General features: G+C 42.8%; 1 pseudogene; it reads right to left on the reverse strand.

Annotated features, from left to right (window-relative positions):
• Positions 1 to 4,973: 4,973 nt before the first annotated feature.
• On the reverse strand, positions 4,974 to 5,908 carry LOC147449747 (putative pentatricopeptide repeat-containing protein At3g15130; annotated as a pseudogene).
• Between the last annotated feature and the right edge of the window lie 8,232 nt (positions 5,909 to 14,140).

Consider the following 14,140-nt stretch of genomic DNA (forward strand, 5'->3'; position numbering starts at 1 on the left):
TAGATCAACCTATTACTGATGCAGATGTACATGATGTACTTGATGAGGAAAGGGCTGAAAATGAGCAGGCTAGAGGTATGCCAAAATGGCTGGTGCACACTTTGCGTGACAGTAAATTGGATGCACCTTTGTCTAGTCGTACTCGTTCAGGATCTCATCATGCATCTTATGCATCGGATTGTTATGCTTTGGCTGTGTCTAACTTACATGATGTTGAGGAGCCTCTGTCTTTTGATGAAGCACAGAATTCAAAAAATTGGATGGCTACCATGCAATCAGAATACGATGCACTTATAGAAAATGACACATGGACTTTATGTGATTTGCCTCCTTGCAAAAAGGCCATTGGTACAAAGTGGGTTTACAAGTTGAAACGCAAGCTGGATGGTGAGATCAATCACCATAAGGCTAGACTTGTTGCAAAGGGTTGTGCACAGCAAGAAGGCATAGATTATGAAGAGACTTTTGTTCCCACTTGTTGTATGACTATTGTGCCTATGTGCATTGGCAGCTCATTTTGGTTGGGATATACATCAATCAGACATTGTTACTACTTTCTTGAATGGTGACATATTTGAGGAAGTTTATGTAACACAGCCTTGCGGTTTTGTCATAAAAGGACAAGAGGACAAAGTGTGCAAATGTAACAAGTCTTTGTATGGGTTGAAGCAATCTCCTCATGCTTGGTATGAGAAAGCTGACACTCATTTGGTCAAACAAGGATTTCGTAATACAGTCCAACAGAAAGCACATTGTATGTAAAGTGTGAGGGTGTTGTACTTCTCATTGTGGTTCTTTATGTCAATGATTTGCTGATCACTGGACCAAATAAGAGACATATTGCTGAATTTAAGTCTGAATTGAATGCTACTTTCAAGATGAAAGATTTGGGGTTGTTGCATCATTACTTGGGTATAGAGTTTAAGCAGTGTGATGGTGGTATTGCCTTGTGTCAGAAAAGTTACATAGAGACATTGCTATGTAAATTTGAACTTGAGGATTGCAAACCTATTGCCACTCCCATGGAACAAGTTTGAAGTCAAGTCTACATGATGCTGGCGATCCTGCTGATGTCACTCTTTACCAAACTGTTGTTGGATGCCTCATTTATGTATGCAACACGAGGCCAGATATTCAGTTTGCATTCTCATAGGTCAACAGATTTATGCATAGCCCAGGGTCTAAGCATTGGCAAGCTGTCAAGAGGATTTTCCGCTACCTTAGTGGCACTTTACATCTTGGCTTGTTTTATCCCAAGGGGGGATCATTGCCGCTAGACTTACATGCTTTTTCAGACTCAGATTGGGCTGGTTGTTTTGACAAGCGAGTGTCCACAAGTGGTTTTTGTTTCATGCTTGGCAGCTCATGTATATCATGGTTCAGCAAGAAGTAACCTACAGTGGCCACTTCGAGTTGTGAGGCTGAGTACAGGGTAGTCTTCACAGCTACGGTTGAGTGTGTATGGCTCAGATGCCTTATGGATGATTTGGGTGCTGGACAGGACACTGCCAACACTATCTACACTGACAGTCAGAGCGCATTGGCAGTTGCAAGGAACCCAATTTTTCATGCTCGCACAAAGCACATTGAGGTACATTACCACTATGTCAGGGAGAGGCTCTCACCAAGAGAGATCAGCTTGGCTTATGTGCCAACACAGGACAACCTTGCAGATCTTTTCACAAAGGCATTGTCTCATGAGAAGCTTGAATCTTTCGGCAAAGATTTGGGCTTACTCCCCTTTGTGGACTGATCATGTCCTCAGGGCATGGCACTTCCCTTTACTCATGTGCCAGCTCTCGTTCGCCGCATCACTCCAAGGGGGATTTGTTACCATATACATGTGGTAGTGATGTGTCTGAACACACTAGGACAGCCGGGGTATTTTTTCTCTCTTTAGGAGTTTTTTTCCCCTGAGCATTGTATATACGCCCATCACTCTAGGGCTATCTATCTTTCCATTTCACACTAAGTAACACACTCTCTATTGTGTTCCTTGAGCTTCCTTCATCTTCTCTAAGCTGTGTGCATTTCTCTGCAACCCTAATTCCAACAACTCATGAAGAAGGCCAGTTTCTATCTCTTCCTAGAAGGATCCCTCTAACAAAGAGAGAAGGATCAAGTGTGCAGAAGAGTACCAACTATCGAGGAAATTCCAGCCATTCTAAAAGGTTTGCATGAAGAGGCATGTGGCGGTCATTTTGCCCAAGAATTAACCGTGAAGAAGATTTTGCTTGCAGGATATGTTTGGCCAAGCTTGCATGTGGATGTCCAACATTGGTGTAAAAGTTGTCACAACTGTCAGGTAAATGGAAATAAAAGGCTGCTACATGGTCCGAGGCAAATAGTGCTTGCAAATGGACTCTTTGAAAAGTGGGGCATTGATGATATGGGTCCTCTACCTAGAACAAAGAATGGTAAACTCTACATTCTAGTGGTTGTAGACTACATGACTAGGTGGGTAGAGGCTCAAAGTGTGGCAAGGGTAAATGGAAAAACAGTGAGTAAGTTTGTCTACACTAATATTTGTTGTAAATTTGGCACACCTATAGAGACTGTTTCGGATAATGGTCCGGGGTTCAAGAAGGGTTTACTCATAGAAGTTTGTGAAGAGCTTCACATTCTACATCGTCATAGCACACCTACTACCCACAGTCAAATGGTTTGGTGGAGAAGGATAAAGGTGTCATTGCAGGCATCATTAAAAATATGGTGCAAAACAAGACAAAGTTACAGGATGACTTCTTGGATGGGGCCTTGTGGGCATATTGAACCACATATAGGGAGGCAACAGAGTTCACGCCATTTCACTTGGTGTATGGTCAAGAGGCTTTGCAGCCTATCGAGCTCAACATCCCAACAATACGGTGTCGAGAAGTGTTGCGCACAGTGCTGGGAAGACATCGGGTCTGTACTATGGGAGTTTGTAGCACGGAATAAAGAGATAAGTAACTAAAATCACTTGAATGAAAGCAGATATACACACAGGCCTGATCCCTGAACATTGCAAATATATACAAATCTTGGTGACAACCATATGATTTTCTAATGCTAATACCCAAGCTTAGTGATGGAATTCTGGAGTGGGTTGGGTAGATAAGTAGCTGGAGGGTCCGATAGACCTTGCTAATCCAGCCGCTCCTCCATTTCACTTGTGACCCATGAGGAGGCATGACCCTATTTGAACAGGAAGCACTTGAGGATGTGGACAGCCACCTATGAGTCCTCAATTGCTGCCAGTCATTGCCGGATGTCAAGCAGATCTTTGCCCTTTCCTTTTTGATGTAGAATCAAAGTGGATAAGGACATTTGGCATGCATGTCGAGAAAATTCCCCTACCACCTCCTCCTTGCAACCTAATGCTCTGCCTAGCTACCTTCTACTGCTCCAGTTTGCAATGATAACCTCCTATAGCCTTCTGAGCATGGCCACCTTGATTAATAGCGGGACTCACAAGCTGATTTATCACCCCCTTGCTGCTTGCAACTAAGCATCCATTCCCCCATGCTGACTTTTTTGACAGATACAAGTAGTCGACCCCAATTTTCCACACATCCCCCTGACCAAATCGCAACAGGGCCGCCCCTATCCTCTGGCTTTTTCTCGAACTAGCCCGACTGTTCTCCTTTCTATTTCATCATTTCTTCTCCCCCCTTAGCTCGGGATTGACACCATTTTATTTTAAATGCATAACATTTTTCATAAACAATCCCCCAAACTATTACTGAAGACTTTGTATTCTTATATATTTTGACCAAAGCATTGTTGTGTTGCATCTGGAGCAAGCCTCTCATTTGCATCTATGCTCTGATAATAAGAGACTAGAGTCTCAAGAGTTTAATCACACAGCCCTAGTGAGCATATACTGCAATAATTAATGCATTCTAAGGCACAAGACTCCATACAAGAAAGCCGTCAATAACTTTCTGGCCTTTCAAGAGATCATCATAATAGGCATTCATATTAGTCAAAGCACTTGCACTTATATATATATACATTAAAGAGAAGTTTGCCCATCTTTTCCGAGCATGAACGCGCAACTACGCGACATCCACCCCCTCCAAACCTCCACATCCTCCGGTATGTGCCAACCTCGTCGGATCAAGCATTTTCACTACCCTGAACCTTTGTTTCTATCATGCCAGTGCAAAGGTTCATGAACTCACAACTCTAGTGAAACACCATGGGCTTGCATCTGCTCATCAAATTTTAGAGCCTCTTCACCATATCCAAGGTGAGCATACTTCAAAATCAAAATGTTCCATGGAAGGACATCTCAAAAAAAAAACGAAAGCTCCTCAAACACTCGCTGTCCTCTGCCAAGCATACCACAAGTAGCATACATATTAATAATAACGCTACTTAACATCAGGCTTTTTCCCAAAAATCCCTATCTTTGTATTTGGCATGCAATTCCCTATCCTTGTATAAATACTTGTGTAGGATCATGACTTGACCAAAATACATCTAGTAGTTTCTCATATCTAATCAAATCGGGGCTGAATTCAACCTCAACACCTTTTTCCTGTTCGCAAAATGTTATGATACTCTGAATTGGCTCTAGAGCCACCGGTGTATCCAATATTAGTTCTAAGAGCACCATTGAGGCACCCAAAGACAGCCTCATTGCACCAGAAGCTACCCAAAGCAAAAATGGCAGTTCTACCCTCTTTGAAGCATGCATCTATGAGTATCGTATGATTCCACAAACATGATTATAATCTCTGTGCATTTTCTCGTAGATTTGAATTGCATCTTAGAAAATTGTCGACCATTCGATCTATTTATCTTTTCATCAATATTGAGCACATTCCAATTGCATATACATTCAGTTGGGTTCCCAAAGGAGACGACGAGAAACCTTATTCTATTCCTGTACGTGCAAGCAATTTGGATATTGACACATGTTTTCAAACATCAAGCAAGTGTAAATGCATCAATGGAATGCCCTCTTTTAAAAGCAACTTAATGGCTTACTCATCATTTCCAAGTTGAACATACCCTGCAATCAGCCCATCCAAGGCTACTATATCTTGACCTAGAATTTCCTCAAACACTTCTAATGCTCTTTCAAGAATGCCACATTTATTGTGTATATCTAACAATGCAGTGACAAGAATGGTGTCTGCTAAACCCACTTTCCACAATCTGAGCGTAGATTGCTCAGCTCTCCACTGAGGCTCCTACACTACCACATGCTCTCAAGATGCAAGAAAAAGTGACAGCATTTGGGAAGAGAGCCCATGTTGCATCTACACAAAACAATCTAGAGCCTCCTTACACTGCCCAAGCTTTGCATATCCTCCAATCAAATCAGTCCATGATACTACATTTCGATTTCCAAGTCTGTTAAAGACTTCTCTGCTTCTTCAAGTGAGCTACACTTGGTGTACATATCCACCAGATTAGCCCCCAAAATCATATCATGATCGAGTAAACCAAATTTCAATACATAATCATGAACCTCATGTCCCTTTTCTAGCATTTTGATGCTACCAAAAGCTTTCAGAACATAAGTGAAGGTGGCAGCATTTGAAGAGATGCCCCTCATAGGCATTTTCTTGAAAATCTGGAATGCTTTCCCACCATGACCACACTTCACAAATACAGCTATGAGCGCATTCCGTTGAGCCACATTTTGAATCTGAATACTGAAAAACACTTTCCATGCTTTCATAAGTGGACCACACTTAACAAACATATCAACAAGGGAGCTGCCAATAAAGGCATCCACCTCAAGCAACCCTGCATAAACTTTCAACGTCCCCAAAATCAGCCCAGTAATTGACCAATTGTTGTATCTTTTAGGGCTCTTATCTTGGCTTTGGATTCCACCTGGATCAAAAGGTATCAGAAATATCTTGTTTACCTCGTAACCCACATTGATTCCTATTGCATCAATAGGCATACGCAGTAACCTGGCATCTATTAACTTGCATTCATCTTTGGCTAGAAAGCTTATAAATTGTATATCAAACTCATATACTGCATTTGGGATACCCTCATGATTCAAACCCTCTTTAGCTTGGTTTTGCAAGCTACCTTGGCATACCTCAGGAACTTTGAACACAGGCTTTCCAACATCCTCGGCAACTTGCATGTTTCTATACTCATAGATACCCTGGTTGATGTCAACCATGTCTACATTATATGGCTTCCCATATATGTCATCAATTACTCCCTCATCTATTGGTTGCACCTGCTCTTTCTTTTGTAGTACACACTTATCTGTTGTAGTATCAAGTGTTTGCAGAAACGGTTTACAATTTGTATGCTCTAGTGTGACCTTTAAACTTTCAACAATTAGATCATCAAGTCAATCATGTGGGATGGCACCGTGAATCTTCTCCAAGACATCAAAAAAGCTCATTGAATCATGCAATTGAAACTGGAGATCTTCCTCCAAACTCTCAGGAGAATACTCATGTTTGAGAGCTGCTTGAAATTCATCCCAGCTTTGCCCATGTTTTAACCAAATCTCTCAAACACAGACACTCATTTCTGGCACCACCAATTGCTCAAACACTTCAATCATCTTACTTTTTGAAACATTGTGACGTCCCATCTCTTGCACATAGACCTCGAGATATCCAAATACATCATACCCATCGAACAAGTTCCTCTCATCATACACAATCTGCATAGCTATATTCATTGCTTCCTCAATCTGCTCCTCTTCAATTCGTGCTACCTGCTTGTGCATATGAGTCAAAACTTGTTGAAGCATATGTATAATCTTCCCTTTTGCTATTGAGTCATTGTCCACCCCATATGCCAAACTTGCTTCAATCTGATCCAAAACACTATCGCCTATTGTAGTCGACATCGCTCCCACCCTAGCTCTTTTGAGTCGGGTTCACTAGAAATGTCGAGAAGTGTTGCGCGCAGTGCTGGGAAGACACCGGGTCTGTAGCTGTGGGAGTTTGTAGCTGAGAATAAAGAGATAAGTAACTAAAATCACTTGAGTGAAAGAAGATATACACAAAGGCCTGATCCCTAATCAATGATCCCTAATCACTGATCCCTAATCACTGATCCCTGAACATTGCAAATATATACAAATCCTGGTGACAACCATATGATTTCCTAATGCTAATACCCAAGCTTAGTGATGGAATTTTGGAGTGGGTTGGGTAGATAAGTAGCTGGAGGGTCCGATATCCCTCGCATAGCCCTTGCTCATCCAGTCGCTCCTCCATTGCACTTATGACCCATGACAAGGCATGACCCTATCTGAACAGGAAGCACTTGAGCATGTGGACAGCCACCTATGAGTCCCTAGTTGCTGCCAGTCATCGCTAGATTTCGAGCAGATCTTTGCCCTTTCCTTTTCGACGTAGGATCAAAGCGGAGAAGGACATTTGTCATGCATGTCGAGCAAATTCCCCTACCACCTCCTCCTTGCAACCTGATGCTCTGCCTAGCTACCTTCTGCTGCTCCACTTGCAATGATAACCTCCTATAGCCTTCTTAGCGTGGCCACCTTGATTAATAGCGGCACTCACAAATTGATTTATCACCTTGATTAATAGCGGCACTGACAAACTGATTTATCACCCCCTTGCTACTCGCAACTGAGCATCCATTCCCCCATGCTGCCTTTCTTGAGCGATACAAGTAGTCGACCCCAATATTCCACACATCCCCCGACCAAATCGCAACAGGATCGCCCCTATCCTCTCTCTCTCTCTAGCTAGCTCTCTCTCTCTCTCTCTCTCTCTCTCTCTCTCTCTCTCTCTCTCTCTCTCTCTCTCTCTCTCTCTCTCTCTCTCTCTCTCTCTCTCTCTCTCTCTCTCTCTCTCTCTCTCTCTCTCTCTCTCTCCCCCTCTAAGTATTCAAAACACATAGACAAATAGACAGTATCAATTTAAGGTATAAACAATGAATTACTCATTACAACAGAATCAGGTGCCTTCAACGCAAATTTCGACGCCGGCCGTCAAAAACTGCATTGAAATGCACGTCCCTATGGAACAGTCAATATATTCGTCGATATATACATCAATACAGCCAGTTTTCGACGCATATTTCGACGCCTATATCGATGACCATAACCAAAAAAAAAAAAATCTTGGACAACCACAGGCAGCGTGGCCTGTGGCTGTGCCCAGTGAAAAGATGGACACAGCCACAGCTAGACTACCTATCCTCTACCCAAGAAAGTGAGCAAGGAAATTTCGGCAGAGTTCCCTTCGTTTTAACATAAACTTTTCAAAAAAAACCATATATACGCCTCCTACATGATACCCATGTAGGATCTCACATGAGATTTAAGGCAGAACTTGATGGAAGAAATGAAAGTAAAAATGAATTGAACTTCATAACGAACTTTGTGCATAACCATAACCATAACCATGATCAAAACCATAACGTTTAACCATAACCATAAAGTTCGTTAAATTCCTGCATAATTATCATAACCAAAACCATGATCAACACCTGTCCAAAACAATATATAACCATGTCCAGAACCATGATCAAAACCAATCATAACCATAACCATAACTATAACCAAAACCATAACCAAAACCATAACCAAAACCATGATCAACACCTATATGTGCATGTCTATACAAGAAAGAAACACAGAGATGTGTCTGTGTCTCACAAAACATATATAAAAAAACCACTGATGACTCGTGCATCACAACCTTCACATAAAGGGACAATTCACAAAATTAGTATGATATTACTTCACATATACTTAATTAATTAAGTCAACTCACACATATTATTTGTCTCGATCAAACGTCTCACCTCAATTGATTAGCCCAGTCTACAGTCTCTCCTGCGGGCAGCAAGATCATTCAATACATCAAAAATGCCTTTTCGATATCCATCTGTCTCCTCCTGGCATGTCGGGGCTCGATGCATTGCAAGATTCTACGTTTATTTAAAAACCAAAGTAATTAAGAATACATGATTCATCGCTCTTGAAAAAAAAATGCCATAGCTAGGATTGGATTGCAAACTCACAAACTCATAGCGAAAGGTGTCGAAGCCTCCGTCGCCAAGATGAGATGTGTCCCTCGTCTCCTTACGGCTCGTCGCGGCCAGACGCTGCTGTCTGAACCTCGTTTTTGTTGTCTTCTCCTCCTCCCTGATCTGCTACCACGACTCGTGTGAGATGCACGTGGACTTCGGTGAGCCCTGCCTAAAAGCCCGACAAGCTGCATCTCGATGATGTTTCACGGTGTCCTATGCAACATTTGTGATCCACCTCCTCGGAACCTCTACTTAACCCGGAGCATGCCGACACTCTCTCAGGATGGTCTCCATTATATAATTGATTTTGCCGTGGTCCTAATGAGTCCAAGACATCATGATGGTGCTAGAAGATTGCACCTCCGCGAGCTGGCGAATCCGCTATCTCATCTTAGTCCCGACACTATCCATGTCAACCTGTCCATCTGGCCGTACAGTATAGACCTTGGAGGCACTAGGATCGTATGTCCCCCAAGGTGTCCGAGGTGTGCTAAGAGGTGTGTCAAGAGATGTGCATGCGTCGGATGGGGGTTGTGAGGGAGGAGGGATAGAATCATCCATGGACCCTCCTCCACAACAACCACCACCTCCACTTGACGATCGCCAGATCGGCGAGTGTGCCTGTGAAGCGGAGATGCTGACGTACCCGCCTCTACCGTACCCCTAAGTGTCGAAGAGGCCGTGATGGGAGACCTCGCAGGTGTCGTACCCATAGGCGTCCCCCCCCCATAGGCGTCGGATCCTCGAGTGTGAAGCCCGGAGACATGGTACCCATACCTCTGGCTATCCAATACTGAGACGCCTGTGCCATCTGAGAGGGCGTCATCCGTGTGACGAATCCCATAAATGCATCCGCACTCATAGAACCGAGATCTGGCGACTGGTCTACCATACTAAAGGATTGCACAAAGAAAGTAAAAGAAAGCGTCAGAACACCTTTGTTTAAATTAAGAAAGAGCTTAATTATAAATCAACGTCTTCACACAAACACTTACAGGCCTCGACTAGTGAGGCATCATCAATAAGATCTTGCACCCTATCATCGTCTATCTCTAACTGCAGACATAACTCTGTCTCAACTCGTTCTTGCGGATTGTCTTCATCCATTGCATCTTCATCTACAAGTGTCATATTTGCCTCGTCTACGTCATCCCTCGTATATCTGTCATCTTTCTCTGCCATACCTTCGTCCATCTCATCTAATGTCACAGTAGTATCTACGTCGTTTGGCCGACTTTCCTCGAGGAGCTCTTGCCCTTCAAATACTTGTTTATTTCTTGGAGCAACCTGAACCACAAACCACCATTGTGGCTCTTGAGGGTCCGATACAAAGACATGTTTTTTTCCTTGAACTTACCAGGCACAATCAAGCCTAATATCAAATGACCCATCTTGATGGCAAGCCATGGCGGGAGGTTGTAATTGACAAGGCACATAGGCCAAGTGCTCCATGACGAGCTTCTCAAGCCAAATGGATTGACTCCATCCATTGCCATGCCTAAACGCAAACACTTTAGCTGGCACTGACTCGCCAACCACATCTTGTTTGTAGCACATTGCTCCACACTTAGGACACGACAGACAATCTGTGAATTAATTTTCAAAAAAGAATGCAATCATTTGGACATGCATGAATCTTGTTGTAGTCCAAGTCAACTGAGGTCAATAGTCGCTTTGCGTCTGGCCTGGAGGGAGGCATTTCATTGCCATCCGGGAGTAGTTGCTCCCGCAACAACCTGTTTAAGCCACATTAAATTAAAACCTCCCCAAGCACGTCACTGTTGCAATCCGAAAATCTCTTTTTTAAGTTACGTACCTAAACAAAGCAGTGACGCTTGCATCTGACCACCCGCACACTGACTGCACATTCAAAAATGACATACAAGTACGAAGCACAAATATTTTGGCGCCTTCATAGATTGGTTTACATGCCAATTTTCTCAACATGTCTTCAGGAGATAGGCGCACGTCTTCTGGTGCTGCTTCGTTAGCGTTCTCCTCGCTTGGCTGGAAGAAGGCATCCAACGTCTCCTCCATGCTGTTGTCTTGTGTCTGTAAGCCCTCCTCTACTTCCATCCTTGGCTTTGGATTGGTCGGACCATCACGCATACTCCTTTTTCTCTCTCTCTTAGATGTAGGTGTTATGTCGCAAAAATCAATGCCCATTCCGTAGGAGTCGTATCGTAGATTCTGTACTGTTTCTTTAGCAAACTCTCCGTACTTGTGCACATGCTCATTACATATCCTACGCTTGCGCTGGATTTGATACTTACAGAGCGTGCACGAGCATGTAATCTTTTCCTCCATGTTAGTTGATGACGTTGCCATCTACAATGATTATGAATGTTGTCTCAATATATATACTCCTCACAATGTAAACTACCTCACATTCTCTAGCCTTGCCCGATCTCCACACATGTTGGTCCAGAGGTGTACGGAGATCAGGACCATCGGGTCAAAATCTCGTCTTTATTGGTCAAATCCTATATGGGTGACACATACATGCACACCCAAGTGTACATGACAATGCATGTAGCGGGCAAAATCCCTTTGCCTCTTTTAGTTCCATAGTTTCTTTTAGAGGGAGAGAGAGAGAGATAAAGAGATAGTTTCTGTCTTTTTCACACAATTGGTCAGCATCCTAGCTAACTCTTTCACCACTACTTTCTCTATCTACTACTCTCTCTCTCTCTCTCTCTCTCTCTCTCTCTCTCTCTCTCTCTCTCCGTAGCTATCTCTAGTTAGTTCTCTCTCTCTCTCTCTCTCTCTCTTTCTCTACCTCTATCTTTGGCTCTCTCTATCTCTCTAGATCTCTCTCTCTATCTTTACCTCTCTCTATATCTCTATTTCTCTCTCTCTCTCTATCTATCTCCTTCTCTCTCTCTCTCTCTCTCTCTCTCTCTCTCTCTCTCTCTCTCTCTCTCTCTCTCTCTCTCTCTCTACTATCCATCTATTTCTCTCTCTCTCTCTCTCATTCTCTATTTCTCTCTCTTTTTCTCTATCTCTATCTCTCTTTCTCTCTCTATTTCCCCCCCCCCCCTCTCTCTCTCTCTCTCTCTCTCTATATATATATATATATATATATATATATATATATATATATATATATATATATATATATATATATATATATATATATATATATATATATATCACTCTCTATTTCTCTCTCTCTACTTCCCTATCTCTCTCTATTTCTCTCTCTCTCTCTCCCTCTCTCTCTCTCTCTCTATCTATCTATCTATCTATCTATCTATCTCTCTTTCTCTCTCTATTTCTCTATTTTCCTTTCTCTCTCTATCTCTCTATTTCTCTCTCTCCCTACTTCCCTCTCTCTCTCTCTCTCTCTCTCTCTCTCTCTCTCTCTCTCTCTCTCTCTCTCTCTCTCTCTCTCTCTCTCTCTCTCTCTCTCTCTCTGTGGGACGCATGTCTAACCTCACCATCCTATTTTATTGCAGTATTAGAGAGAACCATGATTAATTTGTCAATCCATGGGATGAAGCTGACTCGACTAGTGCATAGAGGCTACAAGAGGTTGTCAATATCTCGGAAAACAACTAACAACTCGCATCTAACTCAAGCTACACTCAAGTGACTGAAATCACCAAAAGCCAATCGCTCATCGGCAAGCATATCACATCCGTTACAGCATCAAATGACATCCAAACATAACGAAACTTCTAGGACAAGTTTATAAAACCTAAGCACACATACCTATGGCCTCAAATCCCACTTTAGGTAAAGTTCCAACAGCAGTGGATTTTTGGCCTAGTCGTTTTCAACCCAGAATGCATCTAAATGCTTAGCAATGATGCCCCAATACCCCGCCTATGCTTAGTTTTCGATTTAAAAGTGCAATTTCCTAGTGATGATGAAATTAGACCGCGGGCCCCGGCGACATCAAAAGCTACGAAATACTGTGAATAGCTTACGTCAATGCGTAGAGCTCTTACCTGCAGTTGCAATGCAACAAATGCATTCGCAATGTGACAACCGGAGAGGGAGTAGGAAGCGCGCGAAGGAGAGGAGTGAGCGCTGTTAGCTCACGTTGTGTATTTCTTATCCAAAAACTTATAAAAAACTTACAAAATTTGGCTTTTATACCTTAGCCAAGGTTTTTGGGTGGTCAAAAGTAATAATCTGGAGTTCTACCAAAGCTGGGAATTGACTGGATGATACAATCTGGAAGCTTGTAGCCCCAGCTCATTAATTACAAACTTTACCAAGAAAATAGGAGTTACAATATTCCCGATTTATCAAAATAATAATTGTTTTACAAGGAGAACTCCAAAAAATGGTGTTCGTGTTAGCTTGCTGCTAACATTCCCCCCCTCCTTGCCTTTGTCGTCCCTTGACATAGCTTTATGGGCTGAAGTAATCTTCGGGCTGACGGCCGGCGAGGCGGTCTTTCAGTGCTTCCAGTGCCTTTTGGTATATGATTTTGCGTTCTTTTTCTGGCACTTGCAAAAATTCCATGGTGACTCTGTTTTTCAGTTCGACTGCTGAGTATCCTACAAATCTTGAAGTGAGGTTGCTTATCACCGACGCAAATATCTTCGTTCGCCAGGTGAAGAAGCCATTGTAGAATTCCTCTTTAAAAGAGAGCATATTGTGTGACAGCAGGAACATGCATCTGGCATAAAATCCATAAAGAATTTCCTCTGAGGGTTGCCCACTCAGATCATAGCAAAGGCCTTTGTTCCCTTCCAAGAATGAGAGCCAGGGGGCTCCTGTATGCTCAGGATCATTGAAAACCTGTATGCAATTGAGTAGCATCCTGCAGATCTTATATAGCATTGCACAGGAGAGATCTAGAAGACTCTTGAAGAATGTTATGGCGCCCGTTAGTGTTTTCACCATGTATTCTCCTGTTACTTGGCCTCTCTCTGGAGCTGGCAGCCTGGGAAAATTAATCCATGTTGGCCTCTTCTTCTGCAGTGCTTCATGTGCTTACCATGTCCTTACTCGGGGTACAGGACAAAATGTTGGATCTTTCTGTATGGCCACAGGTGCTCTTGTGAACAGAATCAAATACCTTGTATTCTTGTTCAGTCAGCTTAGCCTCCACTTCGGGTGGTCTTTATCTGTGCCATCTTCTTGCATATCCTTGTATAATATTTCCTTTACCTGTAAGAGTTCTACCTTGATGAGAGGG

Source organism: Adiantum capillus-veneris, chromosome 10 (genome assembly GCF_014529385.1).
Source record: "Adiantum capillus-veneris isolate H3 chromosome 10, ASM1452938v2, whole genome shotgun sequence".
Lineage (NCBI taxonomy): Eukaryota > Viridiplantae > Streptophyta > Polypodiopsida > Polypodiales > Pteridaceae > Adiantum > Adiantum capillus-veneris.